A 14941-nucleotide genomic window follows, 5' to 3' on the forward strand; every position below is an offset into this window, starting at 1 on the left:
TGTACAGTCTTTGAGGGAACCTGGACTAATTCACCGATACTTCAGTTCCATGGAATGACATTATCTGGATGCTGATGGCTCCTTCTATTGAGGAACAGAACAGTTCTGAAAGGAAAAGAAAGAGTTATGTAGGTGTTGGAACTCTATAAAAAACCAACTCTCAGTAATACAAATAATTAATAGCTTAACATCAAAAGAGAGCTACCATGGCCCATCCAGCAAGTTCCCCCTCTTTACACTGGGCCTTACTATTTTAGGTGCTACAACATAATTGTAATAAATACATTGCTTGGAAAAGAGTCAATCCTGATTAAAAATTTGCTTTAGGACCTTAGCCCAACTATCTAATAAGTAACTAAATTACAATGAACATTCTTTTCAGCCTGTGTTTGTTTCATGGGCAGGCATATGTAGATCACACTGCCTATTTCAATCCTGTTATCAACAGAAAGAACTCAGCGAGCTATTCTGACCTTCATGATAGTTGAAGTCACTGCCTGCTAAGACACCTACACATTTAGGCGGAAAAAAAAGTCAGCTTCATAACTGTCCATAGGTGGATGACTTTGAATTTGGCTACTAACATGGAGTTGTTTCCTTAGGTGTCATTTTGCCCAGTGATTATTGGTTGTAACCAAACAGATTTTTTCAATAAATAAAATAGAGCTCACTGTCATCTAAAAATGCTAGCAGCAGTCAACCGAGTGATCGCTGAAAAAACCTGTCCAGTCACAAGCAACAATCCTTCCAGCATTCTGGGAAGAACCAGATGACGAACACAATTCATGGTTGCATTTTAACACTGGTCAGCCAGACAGGACTGCTTAATGTTAGCCAGACTGACACTGTGTCATTTTCATTTCTTAAAATATCAAATGGAGTATACCAAGTTCCACACAACCCTCCTATAACCTTGCTATATCCAGCATCTACTACTACTACTGTTATTACGTATTTGTCCTTTCAGTAATGAAATCCAATAATTGCATTTATTTATAAATTCCATTTCACAGAATGCAGTGCAGGAAAACACATAGATTGGCATTTGTTCCACTACCCTGTTTTAACTCCTCTTTAACTGACCCTGATTTCAGCTGTTACGTTATATTGTGTGAGACTGACACGAGGCTGACAGGCCTGTAATTGCCTGTGTTTAAATACCAGGACACTAGTTTACCATCAGTCTTACTAGAGTTTCCCATAATAAGACCTACTAAAAACATGGCATTAAGCTGTAGCAGGGGTGGTTCAGGTTGGATATCTTGAAGAATTTCTTCACTGAAAGGGTGGTAAGGATTGGAAAAGGCCTGCCCAGGGATGTGGTGGAAGAACACGAAACAAGAAACAATTGGATGTGGTACTTAGCGCTGTGATCTAATTCACACGGCAGTGTTCAGTTAAATGCTGGACACGATGATCTTGGAGATCTTTCCCAACACCAATAATTCTGTGATTCTAATGGGATAGCAGCTTCAGGAAGCATTTTTACAACCTTATCAACACAGACTGCTAAATACAGTTACCATTACAATTTTCCATCAGCCAAGAATCAAAATGGTCTCTATCTTTCACAAACTATTACGAATTATTTCTCCTTAACTGCAACAATGAAAAAACAGTACAGCAACTGCAGGAGAAGATTTGATTCATTCATAACTACCACAGTGTGTAGTCTTAAACTACATAAAAATCGAGGTTTTAGCTTTTAGTGTTCTTGCCACTTAGTGGCATAGATAATAACTGCAGGATAAGAAAGCCTAAGAAAACTTAATTCTTAGTGAAAAGAGGAGAACTGAGCTACCACATAGACAATTACCCACATATTTTTTGTGGCCAATTTCTTGTTTGTGTTTTCTGAGACCCCTTCTTCAAAAAAAGTAATTAAAGGCATATAAAAATACAACAGTCACCCCTTTCAATCAACTTTTCAATTTTCTTGTTGATAACCACCATCTACCAAGCTCTTTTACCCCAGATCTAGGAGGTAACACAGTTCTCAAAGAGAAATTAATGACACAATATAATACACTATTTTTGCAGGCTAACTCTAAGGATATAAAAAAATAAGTATATAAAAAATCCAAGGTTTATACTCTGTCATACCTTAAACAAATATTGTACTCCCAGAATGCATTTAATATAAATGTGAAAACTTCTTGGCATTTCATCTCTCTTTTTAAGAAATAAACACCTTGCAAACGTCAACAGCATAAATACTCCAATGTCTGCATTTGTTATTTCCAAAGAAAAACACTTACTACTAATCAAAACTATTAAGTAGAAGTCAAAACGCTAGGTTTTTTCTTAATGTTAGGAGAGGCTGAAAGTGCACTTTCTCAGAGCACAAATTTAGCAGCATTAGAAGTTCTCCTTATCTAACCTGTATCGTTTCGCACATTACTGTTCTGCATGTTCCATTTCCCTTTCCCAGCCATTCTTTCTTTGTACTCCCCTCCTGTCACTTACTCTAAACAAACCCCACCAGAAATTATGCCAATTTCCTGCTGCTTGTGTTAATGTCCTTCAAGTTTACACCAAGGACTAGGTTTTAACTTCAAGACCATGAAGTACTTATGTACACGCTTAATTTAGACCTAAAAATAGATTTGTTCTTCTCAACAGGCCTATTCCCAGCCATAAAATCAAGCAGCCATTACGACCAAAGAATAGACATGCTCTCAGCTCATCCATGTCTGCCCTGACCCCACTGCTTGGAATTTTAGCATCTTTACCCATCTCTGGTTGCCAGCTTTCAGTTCATTCCCTCTGAAATTTGGCTCTGCAGGTGCCATAGGAGTTTACCATACATAGTACAGTAAGCTCCTCTTCCTCCCAAGTGTCTGACTAACTCCTGCTTATTAAATGTCTATTTCACCTCTAACCAAGAGGGAATAGAAAAGATAAAGAATGAAGCTGTCCAATACTTTCTCTCTACCTCAACTTTGATGTTCCTTTAGCAGCTGTAAGCACCATTCAGCTTCATTACTCTGGGCTTTGCTTTGCACACTGGATGTCTCCAGCTGTTCTCCAGTGCTCACAGACGTAACTGGGACAGTTCCTCTTTCCCCTCTCCACCAGCATCTTTTGAAGGGTGTTGGTTGCCCCTGCACTCAAAACTCAGAACAGCTTAAGCAGCACTCCTCAGCTGACAGCTTGGCTGCTGAGAAAGACAGTTTATAGAGAATATGAACCTTATTGTTCCTACTGCTTAGTCTGCTTTGATTCAGCTGTATTTGCTCCATGAGCATAAAAACAGCCAGTCAAACTGTAACGCACAAGATATTTACACAAATCACATTAACAGATCTATCCCTGCCTTCTATACTGGGGAACACCAGACTGATTCATGAATGTGCAAGATACACATGGGAACATATGTGTGCCCTGTATCCTCAACTTCTCTTTTGCTCTGATACACCCAGCCAGTTCTCACAAGCGAGGAGCAGGCTTAGAAAGCATGCAACACTACACTGATGGTCCTGTTCTAGCAAATGTGTTTTTTAAAACCCTAACCTAATAAAAAAAATATATATATATTAGACTCTTGCTCTCCAAATTCAAGTTACATTCTCATCGTGTTATGCCACCAAATTAAAATGGACCCCTTCAGAGAGAAGTCAGGGTGATGGCAAGACAGCATGAAAGGGAGAGCTACACAAGTGATTATTTCTGCCATTCTGGACCCCATGTGAAGGTACATGTCTAAGCAGCATTGCATCACGCAAGACAGCATTCTTCAAAACTCACGTTCTCGCATGAGAGCAAAGCACAAGTGCAAGGCATTGGCTCCAGGTGCCAGTTGGTTAGATGGGGTCAGGTAAGCTCTTGTAAGGTTATTGTGTAAGTAACCTGGGAAATTGAGGCACTGAAAATCAGGTTTTTGCACCTGGGGGAACACCAGGAGATCTGGGATAGACTCAAACTAACACAGAAAAAAGGCAAAGAGAAGAGAGAGAATGTTCTAAACCAAAAGAAAACACACAACCTCCCCACTCCCCATCACAAAAAAAAGGCAAAAACTTTGACAGTGGTGAAGTGCTATCCTTCTTTTGTCCTTTCTTTTTAACTGGACTAAATTCAATACAGACATGCAGTGAGAAGTGACTTAAGCAACCCTTCACTCTCCTCCAGTTCCTTGCCTGTTTTGGTTGCAGTTGGAGCGCTGGGACTCACAGCAGAACTGACGAGCTTAGAAGATATGTCAAGCAAGGAAGCAGTCAGAGCTTTTACACAGCTGTGAGTAAATGAGGGGTTTGACCTGGGAGTTAACAGAACGATGCCATCTTCCTTGACCTTTGCAGTTCTGAGAGACATCTGTGCAGTTACTCCACATCAGGCTCAGGACAGCAGCTTTAGTTTATGTAAGTTTCTGTAAGTCAGTTTTTCTCCCCTTCAAGAAGCTAAGCAAAAAATGCAACCATACAGCAAGGTCTTAGGAAAAACAACTGGTCTTAAATAGCAAAAATTTGTTCAGCTCTTCTCAGCGTGGCATTAGCACTGAACCCTGCTGACAAATGGAACCAGAGGCACTGGTACTGACTGCACTTCACCACTGATTATTTTAGCAGAAATATCATACTACTTAAGGATTATGAGGAGCCCTGGCCTGCAGCCAGAACTCTGGAACACTAGCCAGAACAAAATGCCACTTGTCTCCCTCTCTTTCTGATCCCTATCTGAAATGTACACTGTCTTTGCTCAAGCTGAACAGATTTCTCTATCTCTGGCAGGATATATAGAAAAACACAAATAAGAATTATATTAAGTATGTAATGACATGGTCATTCAAGAAGTTTTTTTGTTTTATTCAAATGGGCACTTAGAAACACAACACGCCCCTCTTGTTGCAAGTATATTCTTTTTATCTCATAGCTACTTATTATCTGCTGTTTCCTTCCAAAGCTATGGTTTGCTGTGGACAACAGCATGCACAAATTCAGAAACCAATTTGCCTCAGAAATTAGTTTTAATTTCCATTATTTTTTCATTAGATGCTGATTTTGAAAAGATTTAATGCTTAAATGCTGTCACCTGAATAACATTTCACTGTATACTCTGGTACTGGTTCCAGTAATAAACACACCTAAAATATTTACCAGTACAGCCAACATTTATATCACTCCTCAAATTTAAAAATAGGCTACTAATTTAAAAAATGCAACAAAATGCTCGTTTGTTCTTGATTAAAACCAAACATTTATGATGCACTATCAAATGAAGAAAATAGATAGCTGACTATTCCTGGCCTTAACACCTGCTATTTCCTTAATCAAGTCCATGGAAATTAATATGCTGATGATAGAGAAGTCCTCTGACTCAGCCTCATACAGATCCGAACAAAATATTGAGCTGTTCTACAACCGTAGAACATTCCTGTTTATTCAACTGCATATCCACAGCCAAAATGCCTGCACTCAACTTTGCAGTTAACCAAATTAAAGTGAAAAAAGTGTAAAGTCACCCACATATCACTGAATGTGTTTCACTTTCCTTCCATCCTGTCGTGTCTCACCTGCAAACATTTCTACTTTAGTGTATTACCTATGATTTTCAGCATTCCTATATAACAACCTGAGACAAATTTCTATTTCAGCAGTTACAAGTGCTAAAAGTATAGTCATATGCATCAGCTCAGAGGTATTCGCTATTCAGAAAATGTGTAATTTATTAATTTTGACCCACGATGTTCCATTCAATCTCTGGGCTTAACGCAGACACAAATCCCACCATCTGCACTACTAAAGGTTCCTAGAGCAGATCTGCCATGTTAGCCTGTCTCCCAAATAAAACACAGCACACAAAGGCCTCAATCTTTTCAAAGTGCGCTATAAATAACCACATTCGTTTCATACCTCTCGTGAACGCAGTTTCAAGAGATCATTCCCTTGTTGACTTAGTTGGCGAATTTAAAGGGCCATAAGAGCACCGCGCCGCCGTGGGCGGATGGAAAGTTGTACTGGCCGTGCCGCGGAGGAAAGGTCCGTGCTCCCCCAGGAAAGAGCCGCCTTTGCTCTCAGACGGAGCGGGGTCTGGGAGGAGTTATACCCACCGATTTGCCATAGATGGGCGAGGAAACGGCAGACAAGAGAGAAGAAGTACTAAAGGCACCTCAGGTCACTGACAGATTAAATTCAAGCGGATCGTTTGGTTATTCTGACGAGGAGTCAGCTCTCCCAGGACCCCGCCAGTCAAGAACAGCGGCACCGGCGCGCCCGTCCCCGCTGCTCTCCCGCCCGGCCGCCCCGTCCCGCAGCAACGCGGCTCGCACAGCCACAGCCGCGGCTTCGCCGGGAGCCGCGCCAGGAGCGACGGCGCGACCGAGCCCGGCAGCGCAGCCCGCCCTTCCCGCCCGGCGCCGCGGGCTGCGCCCCCCTCACGGCGCGGCTGCAGCCACGGGCCGGCCCGCGCCGGGTGCCGCACTCCCCGCCACAACTCTTCACTTCCTCTGCGCCAAGAGCTGCTCTTCCTCCTTCCCCCCACCCTCCCGAAACGCTGCTCGGCCCCGCCCGGGCTGGCCCTCAGCGGGGGCACGGCGGGCCCCACCGCCGCCCCCTGACAGGCCTGGGGCGGGGGCTGCCCGGGCGCCGCTTACCGCCTCAGGATGTGCTCACCTCAGGGAGTGCCCTCGGCGGGCAGCGGCCGCGGGCTGCCAGGCGAGGCGGGCACCCCCCGCGCGGGGAGGCGGGCGGGGCTGGTAAAGGGCGCCGGGCCGGGCCGGGCCGGGCCAGGGGCTGCCCGCCCCGCCGGCCCCTGTACTGCCCCTGCACTGCTCCTGCACTGCTCCTGTACTGCCCCTGCACTGCTCCTGTACTGCTCCTGCACTGCCTCGCCGCCCCTTGCACTGCCCCTGCCCGGCCCGCCGCCCCCTGCACTCTCCTGTACTGCTCCTGCACTGCCCCGCCGCCCCCTGCCCACCCCTGCACTGCTGCTGTACTGCCCCTGCACTGCCCCTGCCCACCCCTCCACTGCCCCTGCACTACCCCTGCCCACCCCTCCACTGCCCCTGCACTACCCCTGCCCACCCCTGCACTGCCCCTGCCCGCTGCCGCCTGCAGTGCCCGGCGCCTCTGGCCGCTGCCCGCTCCGCCCCTACCTGCCGGCGGGCCGGGACGAGGAGGGGCCCGCCCCGCACACCCGGCCGGGCCGCTCGCAAGCAGCAACAGGCGGCGGGTCCCGGCACGGACACCTGGCAGATAGCGGGCAGCCCGCGACAGGCGGACGCCCATGTCGCGACAACGGGCAGCTGAAGCCTCCTCCCCTCGCACTTAAGTTCTTCTCGAAGAGCATTTCGGCGATGCTGCCCCGCGTGTCCGGCACAGCCTCTGATCTCTCGCCGAAAGCGCGTCGTTGTCGCCTTGTGAGCCTGTGCGGATGGCGGGGTCAGCTGAAGCGGCGAGCGAAGTTTGCCCTCAGAACGGGAACCAGCGGTCGAGTCCGCGCTCGGCTGTGGGCCCAGCCCTGGCCGCAGGGCAGCCTTTTGAGAGCTCACCTGAGTCACCTCGACGGCTTCCCCAAAGAAACCACGCTTGCATATGCATGTAAGCATTGTAAGAGTAGGTATTAGTTGGTCTTCCAGTTGCCAGAAAGGATAAGGCATGAATGGATCCGGAGACTTAATTATACTTCTCTGCAAGTGATGATTGAGGCACCCTACATCCCCGTTGTGCAAACCACTTTTGCACTCAATTAATTTCAAGGCAATAAGACCACTGATTTACTTACTTTTAAGCCTGTGCACATATGTAGAATCAGAGCTTTCTAATGGAAATCTGCTCTGTTGCTGTGAGGGAAACAGTCAAACTGTTAAATGCAAGCACAATGTCGCCCCAGATTATGAAAAACAAGTCAGATTTTGGTATCCAAGTATATCCACTACTTGCAAAGCGTAGGTACACACGTGGATACAAAGTGCATTGTGTCTCCACGACCTTTGACATGTAGGTGTACTTCTGCAGGATCGCTGGTAAGTGAATTGAGGTATGTAAGTGGCAGTTCACCCAGAGAGTTTATTCCCAGTCTCTGCTCAGGTCATGGTTTGCTGCTTCCACTTCAACATGGGAATAGATATGAGTGCCTCTTGTTTTTTCAGTGACATCTTTATGGTCCATGGAAAGAGGAATGCCATCTCCTTTCAGTCAGTGCCAGTTTCAGTTTTTAAAATCATCACAGCTAAGGACAATGCTCTTATTCCAGTTATCACCCAATATCAGTACCTGAGTCAAGTATGACCTTTGTTCATTTTAAGCCTGACTGAGCATTATATGCCTCTGGTAACCATGCTCTAGCAGAGGGTGAGCTGCAATTTCCACCCAGGCAGCTCTGGCACTTCAGCGAGGCTCATGCATTCCCAAACTACCAACTGATGATCTTAGGAAGACTTTTTTTTACTGCTTCACTGTTCACACTTTCAAAAAATGTAATAAAATGGATAAGGATCCTACAATACTATTTCTTGCTTCTTGGAAAATCCTTGAACAACAACAGAAGTCAATACTAGAGCATCACAATTAGACATAATTTCTTCTTTCTCCTCTTTGATACTGGGAAAGAAATCAGCCTCAGAATGTTCAGCCTGTCTGCAATGAAAGTTGCCTAATTATCACCTTTCTGGCTACATTGGACAGCATTCCCTCTCTGCTTCCTGATGAAACTGTTACTTAAGTAGGAAAAAAAAGCCCAAAATGAGGGTTTTATGTTCCAGAGCCCCAAAATTAAACACTTTTATGTATTCCAGGGACTCAGATTCCAGTATTCATGTGAAAGCTATGAGCACCAGACTGTCCCGGTTTAAAGAGACAGTATTGCCAGGAAAAGGAAATTCAGGAAGTCTCAGGCAAAAAAGGTATAGGTTGGGAATAACGGTTCTTTTACTGATATATTTATAAGACAAACAAAAACAGCATCAGTTATATGAAAGAAAAAAAACAGTGACAGAACAGAACGGAATTCAGTCCCAGTCCCTTTTTCAGTCACCGATGGCTCTCCGATGGAGCAGGGCAGGCGGCCTCTCAGTCGCAGCTGCTGCAGGAGCAGGGAAGCGAGGTGGCGGCACCGCCCCAGGTGGAAGAAAGGGTGAGGAAGGAACTCTGCTCACCGTGGGCGTCCCAGTTCCCAGTTGTTCAGAGGAAGCAGGAAGCTTTAGCAGTCCGAATCCAAGAAGCCTGATCCCAACCACGGAGAAAGGAACCTCTCACCTCCAGTTCGGCCGGCGAGCTGTAAGAGTTCTCCTACCCCGAGTATCCTCTTACTTGCCGAAAACAAAAGCAGGACTCCACCTTTCCCTAATGGAGCCATCAGGCTGCTTCAGCTATTCCTTTGTCTTCAGATCTTAACGGCTAATAGGAGAGCCATCCCGGCTAGCTTAACATAATAATGGGAAAAATTTCTAAACCTCGTCAACCCACAACACAGACTTACCAATAATTTTCTATTTTCTGAAATAGTAGATGTCTGTTCTTTTTTCCTTCACAGGTTAGATTTTCTTCACAGTAGCCCATTAACTAAAACATATACCACTACATTAACTTCCTCAGACTTTTTTTTTCTCTTTGTCCAGTCACGTTCTCAAAAAAATGCAAGGAAAACCCTACCACTGCCTTTTGTACAGAACCTGAATATACAGGCTTGTATGAGGCACTCTGTGAGAACATGTGGGTAATAAAGCTTCTTTTGTAGGTTAAGGACAAGAAATATTTACTCACTTGGTCCCATTTGGGGTAGGATTGCAGATCCATATAAATTTAGGCTGAATATGCCAGGCCATGAGTGAGGGCAGAACTTGGTGCTGTACCCTTTGAAGTACCATGAGGAAAAGGGGAAGTTTCTACCCAAGATACTTTCAGAGTTCAAGTTACTCCATAGTTGGGCAGCAGCTGAGCAATAATGTTTTTAGATTGTGAATTTGAATGCAGGCACCTATATTGTGTTTCAGTTGCCTTGTAAGTTTCTGTGCTTTTCCCTCTATGCTACCCATAATGATGATTTTCTATTTTTATTATATTAAACAGTGTTTTCTTGTGACTTCTGTCATGTAAATTTGTTCAGTACATTATTAAGGGATGGTATTAACTGTTTTGCAGTGCTTTGACTAAGTGAGCCCTGGATGAAGTACTACATTCTTATCCAGTTGTATCTCCAGATGCTATTTATAGTCTCAATTCATAAGCAAAATTTACATAACTGTTATTATAGCACATTTACCTATGCATATGCTGTAGGAATACATGCCAGGGACATTAATTTGTGATTATCTTTGTAGACAAGAGGCTTTCTATTATCACTGATGAGTAGTCAAGGAGTTGATCTACTGTTACAGATCCTGCCTGCTGCTGTCTGTATTTTTGAGCATTTCAGATGTCATGATTAATCCCCTCTTGCTTTCATTCCCAAATATATGTTTGAAAATGACTTACTAGTGTTTATGGGAGTATTTTAAGCTTTTCCTTTTGTTTGGAAGCTGCTGTTTCTATGCAATCATCTATATTACAGTTTATTTAGGCAAGTGTTAGGATATAATTGGAGAGCTTAATAGTCTCATCCCATTATTCACAATGTTCTGATGGTGCATGACCTCATTTCAGTTACCTGGCAATTTCTATAAAGAAATACAGCAGAGTAGTGTTGGCTTCTACTTGGAAGTTGATCAGAAATACTAACCTTGATGAATGTGTATCTTATATAGTACAAAAATGTACCGGGAAGGAAAGCAATTCAGCTTAATTACCTTTAATTAGTTTTGTACTTAGAGACAGAAAACTGTTTTATTGATGATTATTTTTATTTACAATTAATTAGATATACATATGGCACCCAGATGCTTTAATTGTCAGAATCCTAAAAATCCTCAAACTTGTTAATATTTGTGCTGGTGGTTAACAACTGTCAATTTAATATAATTATAATATTGCTATTCACAGTGATTGTTATCAAGGACATAAGATTTTCCTGTTGGTGGTGCATGAAAATAAAACCCATGACCACTGGAATTTTAAAAAGGATTACCAAAGAGAAAAACTTTATTTACAGAAACTTCGTAGGTGAATCCATTACGTATCTAAGCACACACTTGTAGAATATGAAAATTGCTTATATAATAAATCTTCTTTTAAAATTAATTCCAGTTATCCTTGTATGATTTGTTGCACATAGCAAAATTATTAAATAAATCCTTCTGCAGCTCAGTACTTGAGTATCATAACAATACTTTTACATAATATGCTGTAGACTAAGTTCATAGCCTGTAAGGAAGATGAAATGTATTTACAGTAATTTCACGAATACAAGCTGCACCTTTTTGACTAAAATTTTGCTCCCATACTGGAAATGCGGCTTACACTCAGGAGCGGCTAACATGTGAATAATTTTCTGTCATTTACAACCCTGGAAGTGCCAGCCAAGGTGCCGAACCGAGCACCTGCCAGTAATACCCAGGATTTCGCGATTGTTACAAATTGGTTACCGTGTTGTGTGGTGGGTGGGGCCAGCTCAGTGCCGGCAGCGCGGGGCGGGGGAGGGAGGCAGAAGAGCTCCCTCCTTCAGGCAGGGGAGAGGCAGGGGGACTCTGTGCTGACATCCCCACGGCCTGTGGGGTAAGCTGGGGGCTCCTGCCCCCGCCTGCTTTGGCAGGAGCGGGCAGGCTCCGCCCCCACCCACCACCGCGGGTGCCGGCGGACTCCATCCCTGCCTGCCACCACGGGGCAGCGCCGGGCCAGGGTGAGCAAGTCCAGTGGCAGCGGCAGCCGGCCCCGAGCATGCCCCGCCCGAGCGGCAGCACCGGGCTGGGCCACCTGGCCCCGTCAGCAGCCCCGAGCGGGCCGAGCCTGCACAGCCTGAGCTGAGCCAGTAAACCCCGCCCTGCCGCGATTCTGTTACTATTTGGCAACTTTGTTGCACACGGGGTCCTCACTGCGAACGGACAGAGCGGCTTATAATCGGGTGCGGCTTATTTATGGACAGAGAACGAAATGTTTGCCAACACCTGGAGATGTGGCTTATAGTCCGTGCAGCTTGTAATCGTGAAATTACTGTACTTCCAGCCAAATTGTTTCAATCCATCCCTGAATTTCAATTTATTCAGTACAGTAATTTCACGATTATAAGCCGCACTGAGTATAAGCCGCACTTTCGAGTGCCAGCAACTTTTCATTCTTTGTCCATACTTAAGCCGCACCTGATTATAAGCCGCACGTTACAATACAGAGTGTGATAAAAGGTATCTATTCTATCACCATCTGTTGAGGGTGGGGACAGTGATCCTTATCTCAACGGCAGATATTCTGCTAATGGGCCATCCATTGAAACCAGGCAGGGCATTGTTCTTTATCTTTTCACAACCCATCCTTCCTCCAGAGAGTAATTTTCTGCTAATGGCCATTGAGTCCCACTGTGTGACTGATAAAATTACTGCATCCCATTGGAAGTTGCTCCAGTCAGGGGGAAGAGCCCAACATTTCTTAGCAAGATAAAAACAGAGGTTTTGGGACACTAAGGGAGCCCCTTTCTCCACTGGACTCCAGAGGAAAACCAGATTTCTCCACATCACCACTGGACCTCCAGAGGGAAACTGCACCTTCTACAGGAGCACTGCTTCAACTGAATCACATCTGTCACTGCAAGAGGATGCAGCCACCATTTAATGGGACTGCTACCAACACCCTGCCTGACGGGGTGTCAGGTTGTACTCTGACTTTGTCAGGGTTTGGGGTTTGTTTCTTTGTAGTACTGTATTTCTATTTTAATTTCCCTAGAAAAGAACTGTTATTCCTAATTCCCATATTTTTGCCTGAAAGCCCCTTGATTTCAAAATTATAATAATTTGGAGGGAGGGGGTTTACATTCTCCATTTCAAAGAGAAGCTCCTGCCTTTCTTAGCAGACACCTGTCCTCCAAACTAAAACAGCAACTTTTCATTCTTTGCCCATATATAAGCTGCATCTGATTATAAGCCGCACTTGCAGGTTCAGACCAAATTTTTGGTCAAATTGGTGCGGCTTATAATCATGAAATTACTATAACTTTTATGATACTGGGACTTGTAAAAAAACTAATAACCTTCAAGTGAAGTCCTTTGGGCTACTCCTAAAGCATTACTGTTTTGGGGTTTTATTTTGGCAGTTTTGAATACTATGTTAAGTCTTCTCAGTCTTTCCTTCTAGCCCCATAGGCCTGGTCCCCTATAGGATCAATGTTTACAACTGCCACTGGAATGATGTTTTCATTTGTTATAAAAAACAGGCTCATTTTTACATCTTTTTGGTAACAGAAGGATATGTCTTTCTCTAGAAATAGCCAAGAATTCCCTTACACCTGAGTTCAGGTACAAGGTACCTTATACCTGGGCTGCAAGCACCATTATTCCAATCATGGCAATTCATAATTCTGGATAAAATAATAGCGCACCTGCTCCCAGTTCAAGGCTGCTTTTTCACAAATTACATTTGTCTATGTTTTAATATCTATCTTGGGACTATTAATATCTAAGTAGCTTCATAATCTTACACAACACTTTAGTGGAAGAATTAGACCGGCTCTGAAGAAACTGTAGCTTAACACCCCTTCTGACCTGCAATACTAACTTCTCTCTTTGCTATAATCCTGCAGCCTTTGTTTTGATTCTTTATTTCAGTTCTAGATCCTCTTTCTCTGACGCAAGACAAGGTTAGTAAAGACTTTAGCAATAACAAATTTTCTGTTGTAATTTTGTAGTTTTTTTGCAATTGCTCAAGCCACTTGATAAACTATTGTGGGTTTGGCTATTTTTTCTGTCACACCCCAACCCCCAGAAGTTGTGAACTTCCTGAATAGAGAAAAGAATGGAGCAAGTAAATTCCTCGACCTTAGGAAGACAGAATGATAAAGATCAGCGTATGTCTATAGTGTTTCTGAGGATGCTCTAAAGCCATCCTAAGGATGTTTCAGTATACATGAGTGCATTGCAGGTCTCACTTCCAGACTTCTAACATTAGCAAAATCCAAATCCAGGTTTGGCATACAAAGGCACATGGAAAATATATGGGGATGGTAAGATAAATACATTTAAAAATTCAGGACCTGTAATCCTCTGTCTTCATTCCCCATGAAGTCAGTAAAGCATCCTTTACCATATTCTGTACCAAAAGAAATGTGACCCCTCCCAATGAAAATTAAAGTCAAAAGAATGATGGAATGGTTTTGGTCTGAAGATTTCCTTTAAAAATTGTCTACTTCAACTTCCTACATGAAGCAGTGACACCTTCCACCAGATCAGATTGCTCAAAACTGCATGCAGCCTGGCCTTGAACACTTTCAGGCTTCCAACAGCTCTGCTGGGCAACTTCTTCCTATGTGTCATCCCCCTCACTTTAAAAAAAAAAAAAAAAATCTTTCCTTATATCCAATTAAATCTATCCTCTTTCACTTTAAGACTGTTCCCCTTGTCCTGTCACTACAGTCCCTGGTAAAAGTGTGTTTCTTATAAGCCCCCTTTATATATTGAAAGATCTCATAGCCTCTTCTGCAGGTGGAACAGCCCCAGCTCTCTCAGCCTTTTTTCCCAGCACAGGTATTCTGTTTTCATGACCTTCCTCTGAACCTACTCTAAGAGGTTCATGTCATTCTTGTGCTGGCATGCAGTACTCCAGGTGGGGTTTCACAAGAGCAGAGTGGAGGGAGAAAATCACCTCCCCTGTCAAAGCCCAAGGCTGCAGGCTTGTACAGACCCACAAAGCTTCTCCAGCCCTAGGTGTAGCTCATCAATGCCCAGATTGAAGGCACTGCCCCAGCCCGCCTCCTGAAGAACATTCCTTTGTGCCTTCAAGCAAGGAGGAAGCCAGTAAGAAGCAGATCCTGTGTGGTGGGATAGTGCTTTTTATCATGCCAATGTCTGCCCCCCTTACACAAGTGGCTCAGGCATGAAACCTCCCCTCTGGAAAAGTACTGGGACATTCACATGGAGGCTTGAAGG

The sequence above is a fragment of the Catharus ustulatus genome, chromosome 5 (genome assembly GCF_009819885.2).
Source record: "Catharus ustulatus isolate bCatUst1 chromosome 5, bCatUst1.pri.v2, whole genome shotgun sequence".
Taxonomy (NCBI): Eukaryota; Metazoa; Chordata; class Aves; order Passeriformes; family Turdidae; genus Catharus; species Catharus ustulatus.